Source organism: Sander lucioperca, chromosome 18, assembly GCF_008315115.2.
Source record: "Sander lucioperca isolate FBNREF2018 chromosome 18, SLUC_FBN_1.2, whole genome shotgun sequence".
NCBI lineage: Eukaryota > Metazoa > Chordata > Actinopteri > Perciformes > Percidae > Sander > Sander lucioperca.
The window spans coordinates 18,574,947-18,585,158 of record NC_050190.1 but is presented as its reverse complement, the minus strand read 5'-3'; the positions used below and the strand labels follow the sequence as shown (position 1 = coordinate 18,585,158).

The following is a 10,212-nucleotide window of genomic DNA, read 5'->3' as shown; positions in this document are numbered from 1 at the left end:
AACAGGGACAGCACAAAGAAGACTCAAAGCACACTCTCTGACAAATGATAGGATCATTAATTTATATCTACATTCCAAAAGCGGTTTTGTATGAGTTAAATGTGAGCCCATGCACAGTCCAGCTAAACACACATGGTGTAGGCTGCCACAGAGCCCAATACAGGGAGTAAGAGGGTTTTCAACAACTTCCATGCAGCAATCTTAAAGTTGCGTCAAGCCCGACAGGGTTATCAAGGTGCAGTCCGGAAATATGTCGATTTTTGCTTCAAAATAAAGGCATGCGTCGGTGTTATTCGAGTTTATGAAAGACTGTCATATGCAGTACTGTAGGTTTATGTTCGGCAATGCAAGGAAGGGTCATCACATCCACCTACATTTTCTCTGCCTTGCTTGCTCATTCTTTCTATTTCTTTTATTGATACATGGGGAAAGCAAGGCCTATTGGCAACTTGAATGGATCATGATCTATAAAAAAAGGTGATCCCTGTAGGTGATAGTTTAATACAATTACTTAATGATCTAAGTCATTTTTTTGAGTAATTTTGGTGACATAATTACTACAGTAGATCTCTGAACTGCCTTGATATCAGTTGTTTGACCAGAGGGTTTTATTTTTATAAGCTATGTCACTTGACCAGGTACATAGCATTATACTGCATGTGGAACCAGAGTAAACCCTCAAGCAAGGTATGTAAGGAATAGCATCAGAGCCCAATGTACACTTTTGAAAAAAGTCAAACTTGTTTTTGACACAGAATAAAGTGGTCCTACGATTAGGTTATATACAATTCATTTGTAGTATTTGCATTGTAGTGGTGCATATCCCTCAACATATTTGCAATTGATCACATTCCCACATACCATAGTCTGGGCTTGGGGCTCCCTTAAGGTTACAATCATGTGCCACCTGGTGTGACATTAGTGCAAATACTGTATAATGCATGATTATAGATAAGTGGTGACCAATATATGGGTTTTATTTTGAAAACTGCTTCAGGAAGTCTTACTCCTTGATTTTATCAAACCTGACAGATGTCATGCCGGCTGAGCTATACGGATTAACGGTGCGGGAGAAGCGACCGGTACGGAGGGTTGAGGATCAGCGGGACTGTACCGTTAAGCTTTCGGTGTAAATGACCGGAAGACAGCTTTTCTACGACGTTACCTGGTCTTTATTTAATTTTTATTCAAATCTATTCTATTTTTTTTTCTATTCAAGCTACTCTAGACTGCAGAGGAGACGCACAGAGTCGAGTTAACAGAGGGTGAACGACGTAAGCAGAGACTCAGAGAGAGAGAGAGAGAGAGAGAGAGAGAGAGAGAGAGAGAAGCTCGCGGCTGTGAAGTTAATATCCAAAAACCCGTCATTGCAAAGGTGTAACGTCTCCAACAAAGCGGGACAGCTACTACTGTGGGTTTTTAGAAATGTTTGAGAAACTCTGCCTAACCCGCCGAAATGTTTTACTGGAATAATTAGACTTTTCCGCCCTTTTACCTGGGATATTTTTCCTTGTAGTGGAATTCGTCCTATTTCACCTGCACGAGGACAGCGACCGGTGGGAAAGGAGGAGGGAGAGGAAACACTGCCGAGAAGAAGAGGAGAAAAAGATAAGAAAAGAGGCGGTTGAAGGGCTGGGGGAATCATTTCAGTTTCTTTCGGATGGGATTCTTCCCTCACCCCGCGGATGGAGGGATGAAACCGGGAGAAAAAGACGGGGAGAGAGAGAAAGAGAGAGGAGGGAGAAGAGGAGGATGTAGTCAGGCGATGTGAGAATACAAAACGGACGCACCCCTCTGGAAGACAGGATTGAACTATAAACCTATACGGAATTTACAGCCACCCAAAGGATATTACACATATTTACCTCGATATATACATATATGGGGCATATTCTCTTATCTGGAACCTATCTGTGTGGAGTTACAACAAGAATCACCACAACCGTTCAAATAATGGGATTTGAAAAGATAATTGCGCCCTGACACCCAGTGAACGAAGGAACCGTAACATCCGGAAAGAGGTAAAGTTTAAACTCGTTATTATCTCTTTTTATACGTGCAAAATGACGGCTCAGTTTTCTTCTCCCCCTGTCTATCTTTGTCTCTCTCTTTCTTCTAATTCTTTCTTTCTGACTGCGTCTATTTGAGCAGAGGAATGGTGGTTGAAAAGGGGTAGAGAAGGGACAGAGGTACAGTTATTTCTGGATTTCCTTGTAGACATTTAGTCTGGATGCTGAAATAGGGCGGGAGGGAGGCAGACAGGGTGTATTTGAATAGGGTGAAGGTGCTACTGTTTATTAGAAAACCAGCACTGAGAACATTGCAAGGTCAAAATTGAGCTCGGTGTAAGTTATAGAAGGTGTGTGTGTGTGAGTGTGAGACAGTGTGTGTGTGTGTGTGTGTGTGTGTGTGTGTGTGTGTGTGTGTGGGCGCCCTCGCGCCTGAGACCGTGGTTGGTGGACCCAGACGTAGGCTAGTTTCAGTAGGCTACATTTAAGCATCTCTGCACCCAGTGTGTGTGTGTGTGTGTGTGTGTGTGTGTGTGTGTGTGTGTACGCGCGTGCTCGCACGTGCTCGCACGCAGAAGGGCCAGTTAGAAAGATAACTTGTGTGCGCGCGCGGTGTGTCTTCACCATTGGTACAGCCACTTAAATGTTCATGTAGAATATAGGATCATTTTAGCGGACTTTAAGATAGCTAAGGTACACACGCCCGGAACACACGCTGCACCTGTACAGAGAGAGAGAGAGAGAGAGAGAGAGAGAGAGAGAGAGAGAGAGAGTGGGGCAGATAGTGTGAAGACACTGTGCACTGGGTTAGTGTGTTCCTGTTAGTGTGCATACTATATGCGATAGACTATAGGGTTATATATCACTCGACTGTGAACTAACATTTAGAATCCGCAAACATAGCCTATAAGGTGCATGTTTCTGTGCGTGCGCGTGCGCAACTGAACCCTAGCCCCATACCTTGTTGGCACAAAGCTAGATGACGATGATGAAGCTTTCGTGCTATCCGCCGCATGCGTTTGCGCGTGTGTGTGTATGTGCGTGTGTGTGTGTGTGTGTGTGTGTGTGCGTGCGTGTGTGGGTGTGTTTTGAGTGTCCGTGTAAGTCTCAAGTCACTGTCAGTTTCAAATGATGACAGGTGCGTGCGCGTCCTGACATACAATACTGGATATGTGACACCAGTGAACGGAATAGGATCCAGTATGGACATTACTCTTGTGAAAAGACAAAAAAACGGTGCTTTCTAGTGTATTAGTGTTAGTCATGTTATCAACATTCACCTACACACTGACTATGAATATGTGTAATTTGCTATTAATCATCATGTGCATACTCAAATGTTGTAGTAAACCATATTACAAATAATTTGTGGTTTTCATTTCAAATGGCAAATTACAATATTTATATTTTTCAGCACAAACACTGTACTTTAACAATGTGTGCTTTGTGTGCTTTGGAAGACTAGCACACAAAAGACAAGTATTTTGTTCTCATGTGCTGTTCTATCTGTTCTCTTTGTGTTAGTGAAAGCATACTGCTGTATTACCCCGATACTGTATGTGAACTTGATTGTCTCTGTCTAGTTTGTATGGCCAAACATTCCAAAAGGTATCTTACTTTACTGTATATACTGTACATCAATATTCAATGGTTGGAAGGTTTGATATTGCTTCCAGCCCACAGAATGAAATCATATCCCCCAAAAATAGAAGCCTTTCAGAAACGCAAACAAATGTATTGATTCTTTGTTTTATGAATTTGGATTTTGGGGTTTTAAATTCTGCTTCAACGTTTTGCTGGGGCGTATTGTTTCTGGGGAGATAATACACGAAACATAGCAAGGGCTTAAGAAACATGGCACCCATCCCAATGAATGAAATAAACATTTTTTCGTGGGATATGCTAGAATGTTGTCTGTCTATGTGTGATATTGCTCACTCTGAGAACTGACTTTACCGACTGTGCTGTGCCAAGTCCATTGACCGTGTATGTGACTTGAGAAGGTATATGAAAATGAATAATGACTGTATGCACTATCACAGTCTTCCGTCAAATCTAATACCACCTTAAAACGTGTGTTCCTGAGTACCTGCACTGAAAAGAATGACATCTACTTTTATAGCAGTGGACATCAAAGTGGGTTCTTTTGGTACAGGTAATTGCAAAAAGTTCTATGGGGACCTCAGCAAATGAGAAGTTATTCAATTCAATCATAACTGAAAGTGCAGTAAATCAGCAGAAATTATCTCAAATTACAAATAACCATTTCAATCAAACCTTTTCCCAATGAGGGTCCATTGAGTTTAAAGTGTCTCTAATTTAGGACTGTGGCATGACATGTTTTCATTCTTTCCTGTGACTTATCTTTTTTTGGATTGGCGTTGCATCGGTTTGTACCGGCACAGCGGCTCGCATTGATTGATCAATGCCATAAATTTATGCACACGAGCCACTCATGCTGGTGTTAATGGCCCGTGGATATGGAGGCATTATGCAAATGACTCCCTGGCTCTAGAAAAAGAGTGTGGGTGACTGAGCGAGGGAGAGAAACTGGGGCGTTTCAGTCCATTTTAGTTATGTTTAGCCTCCTATTTATGTCTAAAAGGAGTGGTTTGATGTGCCATTAGGTTCAGGATGAATGGCAATGCATTTGTGTTACAGATTGTGTTTTGAGTTCTTACTGGGAAATATAAGACAGGGAAGAAATAAAGAGTGTATTTTAAAGCTACTCCTGGCTTTCACATAGTTTTGAGATTTAATTTGCTGTAGTGGCATCTGTGCCAAATGAATAGCTTTTTAAGTGTACCGAACTTAGGGGTAAACATCTGGCCCACCGTATAACTGTCATATAATCATTGTACTGCTATTGATTATCAAGAAAGATCACTTCTTATTCCATAATGACATGTTTAGTCGAGTCAGAGGCAATATGTCTCGTATCCTCTATTTTTTGTGTCTCTCATTATTTTTTGTGTCTCTCTTTCACCCTCACAACCCTCCAAAAAAGAAAAAAAATGTGTCTCTTATCAGGCAGTAGTAAAGGGGAGTAAAGAGGCTGTAAGGACTTTATTCTTTATAAGGGCGAGAAGAAAGGGCAAAGGGCAAGAAGAAAGACAGGTATAATACCCCCCGTATTATACCTGCCTTTCTTCTTGCCCTTTGTTTATCTCTCTCTCGCAACTCTCTCTCTCTCTACTCTCTGTTTAGCTATCTGACAGAGGAGTGCAGGATCCTGCAGAGTGGGTGGTGGAGCTCTAATTCAATTTATTCTACTGCTCAGAGAGAGAGAGAGAGAGAGAGAGAGAGAGAGAGAGAGAGAGAGACCACAGATGTTATGGAACAGTTCCTATTAACAGTGGAGAGGCAGGCCTTATAGGAAGCTGGCCCGATGCTGTGACATCTGGATTGATCCTGCAGGTTATGTGTGTGTGTGTGTGTGTGTGTGTGTGTGAGACAATATGTCTTTAAAATGCCATCAGTGAGTTGGAAGGGAGAAAACGAAGACAAATCCTCTTTTATTCCTCCAATACTCACTCAACCATCAGCTGAAACACATATGATTGACAACTCAGACTGAACATTTCAGATGACCTTAACTGAAGAAATGTCCATGTCCAAGTTATCATTTCTTTTAGGTTTTAGAAAGAATATTATTGGGAAATGAGCCGAACTAACAGTTTGTCACTTCCAATGTGGTCACTAATGGTACCTCATAAACAGCAAATGCAGGCACAACCTCAGTGTAGGTTAGTGTGGTGGCTTTCAACAACATCAACAATGGTTGGGCAATCCAAGGATAAATACATTTGTCAATCATCTGAGATTTTGCCACGCCATTTACACCATTTTAGCTCTCTTTCTTTTATATCTTTGCAGATAATAGGCCATTGACATACATTTTTATTTTTGCTACAATGGGTATGACTAGGGTTGGGTACTGAAACCCGGTGCCTAAACGACTGATATCTACCAGATTGAATAGCAACGCTAGTGCCACTGAAATGCCTGTACGTCCCTCTGATGTGCCGAAACGGACGTTAGAGGTAACAGAAGCATCGCTGCATGTGACGCTAGTTAACATTACACTTGACAGCAGGTAACGTTAGCCCACCGTTTATTGATTAAACATTAAAATGCTGACAGCTAACGTTAAACGGTGTAAAGTGTGATTGTATTTCCCTGTAGAGGATTCCAACACGAGGACGTATCAGTCTGCTCTGCAGCTGCCGTCGGAAAAATAACACAGACAGTGTGTTCACTAGGGGTGGGAAAAAAAATTGATTCTTAGATGCATCGCGATTCTCTCTAGAACGATTCGATGCTCGATTCTGATAAGTTAATAATCGATTATTAAAAAAAAGTGTTGATTTTCATTTAAAAGTTACTTTCTCCAGACAAGTACAAATCAAAAAACAGAGTGACTGAAAGAGGATGTGATAATGGACAACAACTTAGAGTTTAGGCAAGAGTGCAGAAAAAAAACACACAAAAATGGCCAAAAGGAAAAAATAAAGAAATGTTGTATATATACACATGATATAATAAGACATACTTAAAATAATTAGGCAAAACACATTTAGGCTGTTCATCTACTTTATCACATCTGACCACCTCATGTTTCATGTTCTAAGAAGCCAATTATCCACCTTTAAACATGACTGGGCCTCTGACATGGAAGATTACTGGGAGAGAAGGTGACTTTCACAAGCATGTTTAAGGCTTAAGCATGGAATGACTACAAAATAAAAACCTCAGTAGACAAAACATTTCATTAAAACTTGTATATGTCAAAATCTAAGCTTTGTCTAGCTGCTTTGTCTGGGAAGCAAACTCTGATTAGCAAACTTAGATTTATATGTATATTTAAAACAATCAAGCATGGAAATTCATAGGGTGTGCAAAAAAATCGATTTGTATTCGAATCGCATTTCAAGATCTACCGATTCAAAATCGATTCATAGAATTCCAAAAATCGATTCATATTTAAAAATATATATATATATTTTTTAAAATTGTATGTCTACTGCAATCACATGATAGATAGATAGATAGATAGATAAATACTTTATTGATCCCCAAGGCGAAATGCAAGGTCCTAGTAGCTTACAGACATCACGCACAACATACACATACATCATAACAGGATGTTAAAATAACAAATAAACAAATCCACATGAATGTACTAAGGGATGTATAATATATATATATATATATATATATATATATATACTACATTTACATACTGTGAATAATTTTTATTATTTTTAATGGAGAATCGTTTTTGAATCGAAAATCGATATTGAATCGAATCGTGAGCCTAAAAATCGTAATTGAATCGAGTCATTGGCCTCTGGTAGCGTAAGCCTCGTGGTGCATTCATAGTTATTGTAAAATACCCTTTTCCCATCTGGTGGTTGTTTTTGTTGTTTAACAGCAATTTACTGGTGAAATAAGTTATTTTTATTATTACATTATTAGTAAATCATCATTTTGACCATATGGCCTTAGCAATAAACAAGCCTTTCTTTAATGTCGCCGACATTATTTTTATTTTTAGGCACTGTTTTAAAAGTATCGCTTTAGCACCCGTATCAGAAAACCCCCACAGGATACCCAACCCTAGGTATGAGGTACCTTGATTTGACAAGTATTTGACAGGTGATAATCCAGCAAATCCTTGGATTATCCAAAAACAGACATTCCTTTGTGGTTGTTTTATCCATCTCTCAATCTCTCAATTGAATTTCCAGAAAATGTACTATATAAAGCTGCATATTGACTTCCATAGTGTGCTAGCTCATTTTATCCATATTGCTCAAGCCGTAGGCTACTCATTAACCACACGTCTATTACAGGATCAGCTTCACTGTGTCTGCCCTTGTCTGCCTCTCAAATCGAACTTGCTCAGTTAAAAGAGAAAATTCCACATCATCTTTTTACAACTTGTGAAATACAGCAGCCTTAGCGTATACATTGCTAACGTTTAACCCTTTACATTTCATAAACAATGTTACACAAGGTAGCGTTAAAGGCATTTGAAGTAACATAAAGATATAAACAATATATTCCTTTGTTGACATACAGAAAGTGTATTGTTGTGTGAAAGTAGTGCTGTGTTGGCACTGCTGATCAAACACACTAACTCCAAATAAATAGCCTTTGCCAAGGCAGGATTAGTCTTTGGCTGGCTGGTAGTTCTAGTTAAGTCCCTGCTTAAAATCCATTAATAAGTAATTAATTACATTAGAATAGAATAGATCTGTGTGTTGTTGTTTATGTTTGTGTGGCATTTTTATTGAAAATTGTAACTGCAGTGACAACAATCATTTTTGTAAAACATGCTAAATACATGGAATTTGAAGTGGTTTTTGGTTTGATTTTCTCACCCACATGATCACCCGACACTACCCCTCTCTTCGCACACCTGCTGCTTCAAAATCACCTGTGAGGTGTCTGACACTAGATCATGTACGAAAATATATGACGTTGTGAGCATGAGAAGTTGGTGACATGACAGATGTGAGACATGTTGGGAGATAATGAGCTGTGTTAAGGACGGATAACCGGGGGTGAACGTGAAACAATACAGACAGGCTTCTGGCTTATTGCCTACAATCCTACTGCCTCATTCTGTCTCTGTCTATACATCAAGTAATTGACAAGTGTATACAATGAATAAAGTGTATTCAGAGCTCATAAACTATACAACCATGTCAACCTCTGTCAAATGAACAAGCATTAAAGGTCCTATGACATTCTGCTTTTTCGGTTTACACCTATCGCCATTTCTAGCCACTGGGGGACCATAGGCAGGTGTATATATACTAAGGGAGACAGGGAGACAATTAGCCACAGGGGAAACACATTAGGGCGGGACAGGTGATCACACAGACGGGAAAGCAGACAAAGGCCAGAAATTATGCGACCTGAAACATGACACAGTGTGAGTTTCAAAATAAAACAGGAAGTGACAAATATTGACTAGAAAATGAAAACATGACCTCATTGCTGACTCGGGACATGACCTGTATTTTAAATCAACCATTACCAACCTTTTGACTTGTGACCCCTTAAAACAAAGCTCTATCTATTTGGACACCTCTTTACAGATTAGCAATTAGCAATTTCTAGAGCTAATAACCACATTAACCAAAGGATGATTACTTCTTCTAAGACTATTTTAGGTCAAATGGCCCAGACATTAACAAGAAAAAGCAAAGATTAGGGGAACTCCTCTGAAATGTAATCTCTTTTTGTCTTTCAGAAATATGTTTATATTTTCTGCTCACCTATCTCGTTAGTCATCTCACGACCCCTTAGATTTATCTTGTAACCCTTTTGGTGGACCCCCGTTTAAGTCATTGCACATATGTGTACATATGTGTGTGTACAATGCACATATGTGTACATATGTGTGTGTACAATGAACAGTTTCAAATTCAAGCTAGGAAAAATGCAAAAGAAAAATGATATTTTACACTGAGGGTTATTATATGTTTCTTTATCTTTTATATTTATTTTATAAAACTCAGAACTGATGGGTAATCCTGACACTGTCTAATAGCTCCATAATTATTAATTATATCTTTTTGTATGGAGAAAGGCATGATGGCTGCTTCGATTGGTGGCTATCTCTGCACTCATTAGGCTGGACGATATTGAATCATTTTTGTGGTTGTTGCAATATGTCATCATAGGACATTTCACTTTTTTCTGCCGTAGGTTACAGAGCAGCTTTCATGGTCAGTGGATGTTTTATGTTGTGTTTTATTTTATGTTCATGCCATTTACTTTTACACAGAATAAATCCCAGTTCTGCTCCTGTGCAGCATCTGTACAGTGAAGTTTTAAAAGAACAGCTTTAACGTCTGTATAAACTCTATGTATGACAGTGTTAGAGAGAGGCATTCTGATGCAATCTTTCCAGCCTATACAGGACTTGATATTCCTGGCATCATAGTTCTAATTATAAGTATTGCAACACAGTTGTCACCTAGGGATTATGCCACCAGACATGGCACTTCATCTATGATATTGGCCCACACTCAATAACACACTGCTTTAGATTACTAAATCCAACAGTACAGTAGTTCCTTTGAAAAAAAATCCCACGGGTAAAATGTGTGAAACATCAATGCTGTGGAAAGCTTTTTAGAAATTTTGAGCGATTCGTTGTAGTATTGCCATTTGAAAATATTATGAA

General features: G+C 39.3%; 1 protein-coding gene across 3 annotated transcripts in view; it reads left to right on the top strand.

Moving 5' to 3' along the window:
• The first annotated feature begins 1,045 nt into the window (after positions 1 to 1,045).
• The window catches only part of LOC116042488 (leucine-rich repeat and fibronectin type-III domain-containing protein 5), a 125,497-nt gene continuing 116,330 nt past the window's right edge, over positions 1,046 to 10,212 (top strand). For all 3 annotated transcript variants that reach the window (XR_004895744.1, XM_031288665.2, XM_031288666.2), the window contains exon 1: positions 1,046 to 2,021. The gene's annotated coding sequence lies outside the window, so the exon portion shown is untranslated. The remainder of the gene's footprint in view (positions 2,022 to 10,212) is intronic.